The sequence below is a fragment of the Pinus tabuliformis genome, chromosome J (assembly GCF_031772625.1).
Source record: "Pinus tabuliformis cultivar Carrire ecotype Pingquan chromosome J, CPIR1, whole genome shotgun sequence".
NCBI lineage: Eukaryota > Viridiplantae > Streptophyta > Pinopsida > Pinales > Pinaceae > Pinus > Pinus tabuliformis.
The window spans coordinates 1,484,206,683-1,484,220,944 of NC_142295.1; the positions used below are offsets into that span (position 1 = coordinate 1,484,206,683).

General features: G+C 39.3%; 1 protein-coding gene across 1 annotated transcript in view; it reads left to right on the plus strand.

Annotated features, from left to right (window-relative positions):
- Positions 1-428: 428 nt before the first annotated feature.
- The window catches only part of LOC149232999 (uncharacterized), a 288,896-nt gene continuing 275,062 nt past the window's right edge, over positions 429-14,262 (plus strand). The window contains exon 1 of the mRNA XM_089379621.1: positions 429-443. The gene's annotated coding sequence lies outside the window, so the exon portion shown is untranslated. The remainder of the gene's footprint in view (positions 444-14,262) is intronic.

Here is a 14,262-nt window from a genome sequence, read left to right on the forward strand (position 1 = left end):
TCTCCCAACACGGTTTCAACTTCATAGCCCTGGAAAGCGACTGGCCCGCCGCTCAACAGGTCAACTAGCGAATCCTCGCCACTCCAAAACACATAGGTGGCAGGCCGGCAGTGGCGGACGTTCTCAGGGAAGCCTTCACCCGGTGGCCGACGTGGATGTGGGCAAATAGAGAGACCGAGACGCTCCTAGAATGGATCTCAGATTTCAACTCCAACGTTGCCGACAACGAAAGTCGGCGGCGGGTACGGTTCTTCGGCCTGGATGTCTATTCTGTCTTCGACTCCATCCAGGTCGTAATCGAAGAGCTCGATAAGGTGGACAAAGAATTAGCTAAGCGCGCGTGGAGGCATTATGCCTGCGTTGATCCCTCCGACCGGAACGAGGAGGAGTACATGATCAGTCTTCTCGAGGTGCCCGAGGGCTGCAAGTCCTCCGCTCTCAAGGTACCAGCATCGATTCTTCTGTCTTAACAGCTGTTTTTTTAATTTTTATGTCGATTCTTATTTCTAACAGTAGTCTATACCTGCATACTTTTGGAGTTGCGAGACCTAGGCATGGGTAGTGATACAGAGAGAACCTACAACTTTGCTCAACCTTCCGATGACTGCCCGAACAGGCCCCAATTCAGTGTACCTTCAACTAAGTAAGATAATAAGAGACTCCGCCACCACAGTCTTGCCCGGACCATGTTGTCTTGTCCACCACACAATTAAAACATGGATCAGTCACTAAATTCAAATTTTGAAATTTGGGATTTTGGAATTTGGATTTTGATTTCGATTTTGGAATTTTGGAATTTGAATAAATTTTGAATTGAATTTTGGAATTTTGAATTTGAATTTTTTAATCCAAAAATTCGCAGGTATGAAGGTATAGTCTATATATACAATTGGAGTAGCCTATACAATAGACATGCTATACATACAATTGGAGTAGCCTATACCATAGACATAGACATGCAATTGGAGTAGCCTATACCTATGAATTGGAGTACTTTATAAGTTTCAAATTCGGAAGCGGAGTAGTTTATAAATTTCAAATTTGGTTACGGATCCATGCTTTCAACCCATGGTCAAGATGGCAGCGGACAGGAAAAATGGTTAGGATGGTGGTGGAGTCTCTTATCAACAAATTCACATTATCAACAAATTTGGCTGTGAAAGAGAGTAGTTTATAAATTTCAAATTCGGTCGCGGATCCATGCTTTCAACCCATGGTCAAGATAGCGATGGTGGTGTATAGGAAAAATGGTCAGGATAGTGGTGGCGGAGTCTCTTAGTTGATGGCCACATCGACCACTAAGGTTGATGGATCCATGCTTTCAACCAATGGTCAAGACGGCGGTGGACAGGAAAACATGATAAGGATGGTGGTGGCAAAGTCTATTAGTTGATGGCCACAGTCAACCCTTAAGTTCCAAGAACATAGGAAAGCTCAGGGGCCAAAACATAGGGAAGTTGAGAAAAATTTGTACTCTCTAATACATGTCATGGCATGTATGTATCACCAATACCCTCAACTCAGAAAATTTACAGCTATAGACTACTCCAATTGTATGTATATTTTTCATCCAAGGTTCTTGGATGGGGAGATGTGATGTCTTACATTGATTTCCTTGTATCATGACATGTATGTATCACCAATACCCTCAACTAAAAAAAATTACAGCAAGGGAGATGTGATGTCTTACATTGATTTCCTTGTATCATGGCATGTATGTATCACCCGTACCCTCAACTAAATTTTTTTACAGCTATATACTACTCCAATCGTATGTATATCTGCTGCCAAGATTGTTGGACTCGGAGATGTGATGTCATACATTGATTCCTTATATGTGACAGTTGTTTTCTTGATTTCCTTCAAAATAATTGTATGTATATTTTGTTGTCATAGTCAATGTTCTTGGAATGTGATATTGACATTGCTTTTTGGTAACAAATATTAATACTCACTAAGTGTATCCAGTCGATGGACTCCATGGTCTCCCTTTCCTTTATTCTTCCAAATACCTTTCTAATCTTTCTTAGACTCGGTATTGCGCTTCGATTGCTCATAACAGTGCTTCAAATTTATGATGACTTCCTCTAGCATTCTAAGCTCATCAAAATAAATCCTGTCTTTGAATGACATTGGTAACCCACTGATGAATCTCTGAATCTTTTGTTTCTCTTCCTTAAGATAAGGCACATATATCAACAACTCCAAGAATTTGCCAGTATACTACTCATTAGTCATAGATCCCATATTCAATTCATATAACTCCTTTGCTCTGTCATCATAATATCTTTCAGATAGATAATTCTTCCTTAAAAGTCTCTCGAAATTACCCCACATAAGATCCTCTTCTCAAATGTCTCTAACATTCTTCACATCTTCCCACCAAAGGTCTTATTTTCCTTTAAGATAGAAAGTAGTTATCCTGAATTTCATATTTTATGAATAATCATGCAATCTAAAAAAGTTATTCATCCCAGGTAACCAAGCTTTTGTATCTTGTAACTTCTTCATTTCTCCATCGAATGTAGGAGGCTTTTATTTCTTGAACTCCTCTAGAAAGTACTGCTTCTCACTCCTCCTATACAGATGGTGATGGAGATGATGATTTTTTCTCTTAAAACCAAAGCTATAATAGAACCCTTGGTCATTACCCCTCCTGTTAGGTGTATCCAAGAACGAACCATCTCTCGCTGTGTTATCCATGTAAAACATGTATCCTGATTAAGACCTGCTACCATATGACCCATTGGTCCTTTCCTCGTGTCCATGACTAATCCTAAGTGGTCCCTGTCTCTACAAATATGATAGACTCTGAGGGTGAATGCATTAAATTTCACTTTCTTCTCCTGTTCTCTGGAAAGTCTTTCCCGTGACTGAATGATCATGTTTACAACTTCTGATCTCTGTCGTCAAAATTCTCAATGTATCTGCTATGTCGGAGGAGTACTCATGACCATGTTGTTCATTTGATCTTTAGGGAGATTCACATGAATTATAGTCCACCATTTTCTTTTCATCTTGATCTTATACTCCCTGCAAATGTATCATGTCAGATAAACCAAATATAAACATGATCAACATACCTCGGTGAAGTTCAAGGGAGGTTATCTCGTCTAAAAATTCAATCCATATTAGCACAACATATTTATATATAATGAGATTATACTATCAATAGTATCAACATCAACATCATCAACCTCTACATGATGACACAACTACAACAATGACGCTCATAATGCATTCATAGAAAACACATAGATACCTAATGTGCATGCATGACATACAAATTCCTCCTATCCAGTCCAAGTGCTTGAACTTGGAAGCTCTAATGCTACTCTTGTAACCACCCCTCCCACATTTACCCAATTTCACCAACCTACCAGGGTAAACATGAGACGAAGAGTTACTATGACATGACCTAACCTCCTAGCTCCAATTAAGGAACTGGGGCCTACAACTAACCACTGACTAACAACTCACAACATTCAACAGGGCTACAGGGACACTGAGGGGCCAAAGAACCACCCCAAGTGGCCAAACCCTGAGTTGGGGCTCCTTTTCACACAACTTAAGCCCCAATTGCAAGCGTGACAAGGCCTTCAACTGCACTCACAAGCCTCCCTAGGTGTGACTGTGACCCCATGATCTAAGCCCCAATTCTAGGTCAACCTCGATACCACTACCCAAAACTTCCTGGAACTTGTCAGAATCATTAATGACATGAAAACAAGGATAAACATACAAACTTTAAGGCATAAATTGACTTATACTTCCTAGAACATAAAAAAAATTCCATCAAACATGTGGCAAACATGTAAGCTATAGGTCATGAATGCATATTTGATCATAAAATTTTGAGATTCATTTGAGAATCACCGAGAAGGCCATATGCCCTCTCGACATAGTTGCAACAACAATTATTAGTCCATACATTCATCAATTGATCAATAACTAAACAATTCATGACAAGAGCCATAGATTATACACTTCATGTAACCATCATATAACCAAAAAATAAACAACATAGAAACCATGGCAACCCAACCATAATATCACAAACACATTGCCAAAAATTATGCATTAATCTTTTTTTTGCTAATGCGAGAGTCGTGCCTTCTATTCAAAATGTTCAAAGGGTAAAATTACATAAAATACAACCAGCCGCAGGCTAAACCTTTTAGCCCTAGGTAAAAGCCTCACCAAAATACAATTCCACCAACTAGGTCCTAAAGAACCAAACAACAAACTCGTAGTAACTCAAATCTTAAATAAACAATTCGTAAAAGGTCAAAAGACTGGACCCACCATCATGCACAATAAAAGACCCTGACCCACCAACATGCACGCTTTTCCCTAACCGTTGATTCTCCACGCCTAATCCAACAGCGGAGGATAATATCGCAAGAACTAAAAGCATGGATAATTACTACGCGATAAGCAACCTGGACCCACCAACATGCATGCTTGTCCTTGACCGTTGATTCGCCTTGCCGGATCCAATGGCGGAGGATCATATTGCATGAGCCAAAAGCACAGAGAATTACCATGCGATGAGGGCGGTATTCTCTCCCAAACCTTGACCACGTGTTGCGTGGTGAGTGGAATTGCTCCCAACTCCGAAATACCACTCCCGGCTTGAAGGTCATGCGAAAAACGAGAAGCCACCCCGAGGGCAGTATTGACACCACAGGAAGTAATGTGGGGGTTTTGAGTCTGCTGAGAAAGCCTGGACTCTGGCCCCTCACACCATCCCTTCTCCTCAGGCGCATGAACCAAAGGAAGATGAAAATCTATCCATCCATCTGTCCATCTGAGAAACACTGTCTACCGAGCAATTTCCACCTGAGACATCTAGGTTTGTGCTTACTTGGGTTGAGGAGGCCGACAGAGACCTACATCCCAAATGTGACATCACTTCTGAAATAATACTTCATAATGAATGTTGGGTCCCTATAATACTAGTGATTACCCCATTACTATTGTAGTTATACCCCTTATTTATATTGTTGTGCCCCCATTACCCCCATATTGTTATTAATGTGCCCATAGAATCCCTCTATTGTTATTTTTGTGGCTTTATATTATTATTGTTAGGTCGGCTGGATTATATTGTGACTCCATAGACTCCTATATATAGAAAGGAGGTTTTGAAATTTGAATCATCCAAGAATTGTTCATTTATGTAATGTAAAGGAGGTTGCCCCCTCGAAGAGGCTGAATTCTAAGGCGTTGATCTATCTTTTCCATCTTTTCTTGAGCTGGTTTCATAACATTTGGTATCAGAGCTTTGGATTCTAGGGTTTCGCTGCTCCAAACAGGTCATCGTGGCATTTTCGCTATACCTTTTTTCTGTGACGTTTCAGAAGTTGCAAAAAAAACCCATTTGAGAAGAAATCGCGCTGAACCTTGGGTCCGAATTTTAGAGCTTTTCGTGCGATATTTTCGGAGATATGATCTCAGGAAGTTTGTCTTTTTGCAGACTCCTGAATTACACTCAAAACAGGTGACCTGGGGAAAATTGTCATAACTTTCTTTCTGAGCATCGGATTGAAATTTCGTAAGAAGGTAAAGAAAGAGGACGGACTGTAGTTTTCTTTTATATATTTTTCAGAGTCAAAGGTTGAAACAGTGACACGTGGCACTTCATACAACTTCGCTCTACTGAACTAGTCTATAATCCGGTCACTGCGGGAGATTGTGCATAACTCTTTCTTGGAGAATCCAATTTGGTTCAGACTAGTGGCATTGGAAAGAGGACATAGAAGGCTACTACAGGTCACAATTTCAGAACTGGATGATTCGAAATTACAGAGATACATCAGATTCAATATCAGGCTTCTACAAAGTAAAAAAAGGTGTGTGGTTTTTATTTTTTATTTTTGCATAAGCTTGGTTTGAAGGAATTCAAAGGGCATAGTAAAGCATTATTATCGGTAACTGATGCCCCGAGGAAAGAAAATGCAAACACCTAGTAAGGAACCTGAAAGCTCTAGCATGACTCATGAAGAAGAGGAAGAAATGCTACATGATATATCAAAATTACAAGAACAAGTGCAACAAATGTCATGCTCACAAAAGCTAACAGATGCTAAGATAAATGGCGTGGAATCTAAGATAAAGGGCATGGAAGCTAAGATGGATGATCTGAAGACAGATTTGAGGACAGATTTGAAGACAGACATGGCATATTTGAAGACAGCTTTGACAACTTTTCTACAAGAAATACTTACTAATGGTGAAAAGGTTGTAAAGGAAACTCATGATGTGAAAAAAAGAAATGTTAATCATGATTCCATAGACTCTAATGTTGGATTGAAGACCCACCATATTCCAAAAATCGATATGAGGAAGTTTGATGGCAAGGATCCCGCCACATGGATATTACAGATGGAGCAGTTCTTTGATCTCAATAATGTGCAAAACACACAAAAGGTACGTATGGCAACTTTATATTTGGAACCAAATCAATTTGTATGGTATCAATGGCTTTGCTCTCGTAAACAATTTATCACTTGGGCAATTTTTACGGAAGAATTGATAGCACATTATGAGGATACAAAAAGCAACACTTTTTTTAGCCAATTGATAAGTCTCAAACAAAAGGGTTCAATAATGGAGCACATTGAGGAGTTCCAAAAATTGAACATAAGGGTAAAAGATATTCCAGAGCAGCATAGGATTTATGTGTTCATAGGGTCTTTAAAGGATAATATCCAACATGATGTTCGACTTTGGGAACCTGATTCATTAGAGAAGGCATTCAGGTTAGCAAGAAAAATGGAAAGCAAAATTATGGCAACCAGGAAGCATACCACTCACAACTATAAAGACGGAAGTGCAGTTGCCCCTAGTCTTCCACAACCTATAAGGTTGACACCACAACAATTGGAAGAAAAAAGAGCAAAAGGGCTTTGTTGTAGTTGTGATAGCAAATACACTAAAGGTCATAAGTGTGCTGAGAAGAAATTATTCTACATAGATTGTGAAGAGGAAGAAGAAAAGGAGCAAGAAAGGTCAAAAGAACAGGATATGCTCCAGGAACAAAGCCTAGATGAAGAACAAATAAATCCGACCATATCTTGTAATGCATTGGCGGGAATTACCACTCCTCAAACCATCAAGATAGAAGGACAAATCAAGAAGAAAAAGGTGATAGTGTTGATTGATTCAGGAAGCACCCACAATTTTATTCATTGTAGGGTAGCAAAAGAATTGAATTGCTTCCTATATCCAGCACCAGAGTGTCAAGTGATGATTGCAAATGGAGGAACAATAAATTGCTCTGGAAAGTGCCATAATATCAAGCTATCCATGGGAGAATATGTATTGACTAGCCCAATGCTTTCCATTCCAATGGGAGGTGCTGATGTTGTACTAGGAGTCCAATGGCTACAATCCTTGGGTACAATAGCTTTTAATTTTCAAGAACTTTTCATCAAATTTTCTGTGGAAGGAAAGGAAGTTGAATTAAGGGGTATTGCAAGGAAACCAAGAAAGATAATCAGCTCTAATGGTATGACAAAGCTTCTAAAAAAGGAGCAAAGGGGTGTAATTGCACAATTATGTTCGCTAGATGTTTCCACATTAGAATCATCTATTTCTCCAGATCTCCAAAAAGTCCTGGAAAATCATTCCAAGGTATTTGAGACTCCCAAAGGTCTCCCACCTATGCGTGATCATGATCATGCTATTCATCTGATTCCAGAAAGTGTTCCTCCAAACATCAGGCCGTACAGATATCCCTATGTCCAAAAAAGTGAAATTGAACGTATGGTTGCAGAAATGCTAGAGGCTGGTATAATTCAACCGAGTCAAAGTTCTTTCTCTGCTCCAGTAGTATTGGTGCACAAGAAGGATGGATCATGGCGCATGTGTCCGGATTATAGGGAGCTCAACAAGCTCACTATTAAAGATAAGTTCCCCATTCCTGTCATTGATGAATTACTGGATGAATTGCATGGATCAATTTACTTCACCAAGTTGGATCTTCGTTCAGGATATCATCAAATCAGAATGAAGATTGAAGACATTCCAAAAATGGCATTTAGAACTCATGAGGGTCATTATGAATTTTTGGTCATGCCTTTTGGCCTTACCAATGCACCTTCAACATTTCAAGGTTTGATGAATTCAATTTTCAAACCATTCCTTAGAAAATTTGTGTTAGTATTTTTTGATGATATACTTATCTACAGCAAGTCTTGGAAGGATCATGTTGAACATGTTGACAGGGTGCTACAACTATTGGAAGAGAAACAATTATATGCCAAAAGATCCAAATGTTTCTTTGGAGTCCAGGAGGTGGAATATTTGGGTCATATTGTATCTCATGAAGGAGTTAAGGTAGACCCTACCAAAATTAAAGCCATTAAGGAATGGAAAATCCCCACATCCATAAAGCATTTGCGCGGATTTCTTGGGTTGACAGGGTATTATCGCAAGTTTGTTAAGAATTATGGGAGAATAGCAGCACCTCTAACGACATTATTGAAGAAAGATGCATTTTCATGGACTCCGGAAGCAACAAAGGCCTTTGAACATCTTAAAGAGGCAATGTGCCAAGCACCGGTCTTAGCTACACCGGACTTCACAAAAACCTTTATTGTGGAATGTGATGCTTCAGGAAATGGAATTGGTGCTGTTCTAATGCAAGATGAAAGACCCATTGCTTTTGAAAGTCGTCCAATCAAGGGAAAGTTTCTAAGCAAAGCTATTTATGAGAAGGAAATGTTGGCAATACTCCATGCACTTAAGAAATGGCGACCCTACCTAATGGGAAGACACTTCAAGGTAAAAACGGATCATGATAGCCTTAAATACTTTTTAGAACAAAGATTATCCTCTGAAGAGCAACAAAAGTGGGTCACAAAGATGTTGGGTTATGACTTTGAAATCATCTACAAAAAAGGGAAGCAAAATGTGGTGGCAGATGCACTCTCAAGGAAGGATGAGGATGTGGAAGCATTGTTGTGCGCTATTTCTATCATCCAACCAGATTGGATAAATGAAGCAAGGGAGGAATGGAAGAATGACGAAGAAGTGTGGGCACTTATTCGAAAGCTACAACAAGATTCCAGTACGTTTGATACATTTAGCTGGAAAAATGATTCGTTATGGTACAAAGATCGCTTATACCTCTGTAAGAATTCCCAGCTAAAACAAAAGATTCTTATGGAATTGCACACTTCTCCCTTAGGAGGGCACTCAGGATTTTTAAAAACTTACCACAGGGTTAAGAAGGAATTTTTTTGGGATGACCTTAAATCAAATATTCAAAAGTTTGTGGCAGAATGTTTGGTTTGCAAACAAAATAAAGTTGAAACAATTAAGACACTGGGTCTATTACAACCTTTATCCATTCCAAGCCAACGTTGGGAGGAGGTATCAATGGATTTTATCACAGGTTTACCCAAGTCTGAGGGAAAGAGTGTCATCATGGTGGTAGTTGACAGACTTACCAAGTATGCACACTTTTGTGCATTATCACATCCATTTAAAGCCAGTACAGTTTCTACTGCATTTATGGAAACAATTCAAAAGCTACATGGAAACCCAAAGATTATTGTAAGTGACAGAGATCCCATTTTCACTGGAAATTTTTGGACACAATTATTTTCTTGTCTTGGTACTCAGTTAGCTCATAGCTCATCTTATCATCCTCAATCTGATGGGAAAACTGAGATAGTAAACAAATGTTTGGAAGGATATCTTCGTTGCTTTGTATCTGATAAACAGACACAATGGGTCAAATGGTTGCCTCTGGCTGAATGGTGGTATAACACTTCCTTTCATACAGCAACAAAAATGACCCCATTTATGGCACTTTATGGGTATCAACCACCATCCATCACATCATATTTAAGAGAAAATTCTAAGGTTCAGGCAGTGGAACATCACATCGAACATCAACAACAAGTCCTCCAACTCTTAAAGGATAACCTCGTGTTGGCACATAATAGAATGAAACAACAGGCAGATCAACATCGCAGTGAAAGAAGTTTTGATGTAGGTGATTGGGTATTCCTACGGCTACAACCATATAAGCAAATGTCCCTCAAGCAAGCTAAGAAGGATAATAAATTATCACCAAAGTATTATGGTCCGTACAAGGTGTTGCAAAAGATTGGTACTATGGCATACAAATTGGAGCTTCCTGTAGCTTCTCGATTGCACCCAGTTTTCCATGTTTCATGCTTAAAGAAGGTTATAGGCGACAAGCTCCCAGTTCAAAAAATATTGCCAGAACTTGACGAGGAAGGAAAAATTATATTGGAACCGGAAGCAGTTATAGAAACAAGAACTCGACAGCTACGAAATCGATCAATTTCAGAGTACCTTATCAAGTGGAAGAACTTATCCGCTGAAGATTCCACATGGGAGGATGAGAATTTTATGCAGAAGTATCCTGAACTACTCAAGCGTTGAGGACAACACTTTTTTGAAGGAGAGGGGCATGTTGGGTCCCTATAATACTAGTGATTACCCCATTACTATTGTAGTTATACCCCTTATTTATATTGTTGTGCCCCCATTACCCCCATATTGTTATTAATGTGCCCATAGAATCCCTCTATTGTTATTTTTGTGGCTTTATATTATTATTGTTAGGTCGGCTGGATTATATTGTGACTCCAAAGACTCCTATATATAGAAAGGAGGTTTTGAAATTTGAATCATCCAAGAATTGTTCATTTATGTAATGTAAAGGAGGTTGCCCCTCGAAGAGGCTGAATTCTAAGGCGTTGATCTATCTTTTCCATATTTTCTTGAGCTGGTTTCATAACAATGAATCCAAATCAACTAGACCTCATCTTTGTGGCTCTGTTTCAAAATAAAGTTCTATCCTCATCCGCCTGATCGAGACAATGCTCCCTCAATCTATTCTGAGGCATCTCTTGCCAACTCAACTTGACCCTACTTTTGGTACAGAGCACCCCTTGATTGGCTAGAATGTCTGCCAATTTATTTTCCATCCTTCGCACATGAGTAAAACTCACGGTTCGTAAGCACAGAAGGTGAAACTGAATCCTTTGAAAGACCTGAAGCAGCCTCCAGTGTCTTGATACTTTTTCCGGCTCTGTGCCACAGCAGATTCTCTTGACCGAGTTAATGATTAACTCAGAATCAGCTTCAATTATTATATTTTGGAGATTATCCTGCTTCAGGAATTCTAAACATTGCTCAAGTGCCATTAATTCTGCCATATTGTTTGTAGCTCTTCCCAAATGGCAATGGAAAATAAAAAGGATGCAACCATTTTCATCCTTTAACACCCCTCCAAAACCAGCAATACCTGGGTTGCCTTTTGAGGCCCCAACAATGTTGCATTTTAGAAAACCCTGAGGGGGAGGATGCCAGTAATCTGGCTTATTGTCTAGTTTCATCACCTTCTTATCCATGCCCTGTGGTATAAGCCCCTGCATACCCAACTGAAGAAGTATCTGCATTTAAGCTTCTGAAGGTGGATTCTTTGGGGAAGTTCGCACTAAAATACCTACCGTCTCCTTAAACTGTCTTAAGATCTACTCAATAATGCGTTGGGAGGAACTTTTTTCATTTTTGAAGATTTTGTTGTTCCTTTCTTTCTAGACATTCCATATTATGAAGCTTGGAGTTAAAGCCCAAGCTGAGTGAAGAAATTCATAATCACAGAAGTTTCGTCTCCAGTTATTTAAGGTATTGATAACCCTTCCTTTGTCCTTGTCTTTCTGTTGGAAAAATGTGGCAAAATTATCCCACAACTTGGAGGTGAAAATGCAATTATTGAGAAGGTGCTCCATTGTTTCATCTTGGGCTTCACAGAGCTGGCATCTAGAAGGTCCCAGAACACCCCTTTTCTGAATGTTTTCCCAAGTCAGAATTTTCTTATGATGTACCAGCCACATGAAGAGTTTGATCTTCATCCATCTTTGATGCCTCCATAGGTTCTGCCAAACCCTATCTGCTGCATTGGAATCCAGCTCTAGGATTATGCACTTTGCCTCCTTAAGATTGTAGGTACCTTCATTATTGTTACCCCATCTAAGTAGGTCATGCCCCTCTCAAACTAGAACTTTCCTTTGGTCCAACATTGTCAGAAGTGCATTAGCTTTTGCTTTCAAGGGGCTATCATCCCTGTATTCTATATTCTTCCAGGTTTTCCATTTTCCTTCACTATTGGTTTGATCCCAAAAATCTTTTACCCTAAGCAACCCTTTGGTATCAGTTTCTTTCTTGAGGTCAAAAAATTCCTCTCTTAACAGTGTAGGTTCTTGTTGCCATTTATCCTCCCAAAACAAAGCAAGATCTCCCTCTATGATTTCCTAGAAGTTATTTTTTTGCACTAAGCCTCTATTCTCCTAGGATTTATTCCAGATGTAGGAGCCTTTTATGATGCCAATCATCCTTATGTGCTCATTATCTTGCCAAGTGCTAGCGTACTTTTCTTTCCAAATACTAGCCCAATGAGCCTTTGGATCTTTTACCCAACGCCACCATAATTTTGCCCCTAAGACTTTGCTTAGTACTTTTCGATCATCCAATCCAAGACCTCCATGGTTTTTAGGTTTGCAAATCTTATCCCAGGCTACCAAGGCCTGTTTCTTTCTCTCCTCCCCCTTACCCCAAAGAAAGTCTCTTTGAATGGTTCTAAATTGTTGCAAAACTCCTTTTGGAGTTGGAAGGGCCGAAAGCATGAAGACGGGGATTGATTGAAGTACAAATTTTGTAAGCACCGACCGACCTGCCAAGTTTAATGATCTAATAGTCCATTTCTGGGTTTTATCCTGCATATTAGTAATCATCGGCTGCCAAATTCTCTTGTGCAAAGGTTTATCAGTTAGAGGAACTCCCAAGTATTTGGAAGGAAGGACATCCCTTTGAAAGCCCAAAATTCTGGAGATATTCCTCTGGATAGTGATATTAGTATTAAAGAAAAAAAAATAGATTTGGAGAGATTTACCTCCATACTTGTAGCCATGGCAAAGTCACACAAGATTTGTTTATAAGCTAGTGCTTCTTTGACCATGGGGATACCCTGCAGCATAGTGTCATCAACAAATTGTTGATGGGTCAAAGCTGATGAGTCCTAGAAATGAGTAATTATATGGGCTCACTCAGCCTCCTAATTCGACTTAATCCACCATTCTCATTAGTTTATTGCATCTTTTTTATTATATTTATGCTAATAGAGTGAATTGAGTCAGTCATTATGCCAACAAGTCTAATGTGTGCTTTATGCAGTATTTTTGGTCAATTTTGAGGCAAAATAAAAAGGTTAAATGAGTACTTGGCAGCCAAATTCATGGAAGAACAAGGGGGAGGATTTGTAGGAAGGTGTCCCTTTCATTTATTAGCCCTTACCTCGAATTCTCCATCAAAAACTCGGAGCACAAGGGGCAGCCAAGCAAGTCAAGTAGGATTGTTGTTAACTGCAAGTTTTGGCAGCCGAGTCCCTAATGTTTAGGAGGACTGTTGGGGCCCTCAATTTGTATAAATAAGAAGGCTGAGGGCCTCATTTGGAGTTAGCTAGTTTCTAGTTCGATTTTAGTCAGTTAGTCAAATGTTAGTTAGATTTTAGTCAGTAGGTTAGCTCTGCATTTCAACACATTTTCATGCTTTTTCTTGTGGACAGTTTTTGGGATGTAACTATTGTTTCTTGCTCAATAAAGATGAATTCATCTTTGCACCAGCTCTAATCTATCTTAGGAGGTTGTAGCTCTTGGGGTTGGGCCCAACCCAAGTGCCCAGTACCTCCTTTGTGTACTTTTATGTGTCTTTGCTACATAGAATAAAATTTGTTATTTAGGTTAAAATCTTGCTTTGTTACTTAGGTTGCTTTTGATGATTAAAAATAGCTTTCCATATTTCAAGTGATTTAACAAGTTGGAAACAGAAAATATCTTCAAAAAAGGCCATCAAGCAACTCTTGATCTCACCTCTCCCTCCTTGGGACCATGAGCTGAGACCAAGGTGTCCTTGCTGCCATAAAAACATTGTTCTTGCTTCTTCATGCAATTTCTAGTGTTAGATTCTTAGTTGCAAAAGTTAGTACCACTTGTGATTACATGCTTAGATCCATTCTTGATTGGTTTCCATAGTTGTTTTATATGATTTGCTGCCAATAAACTTATGTTCATCATGCTTCTGGTTTCTAGGTCAAATTAGGTTAAAGTAGCTAGATCTTTGGTTTTCTTAGTCTTTGTTTGATTAGTTTTGAAAAATAACGTGCGGAGCACCTGTGAAACCTCCTCTCCTACCCTTACCCCATCAATGAAACCTACT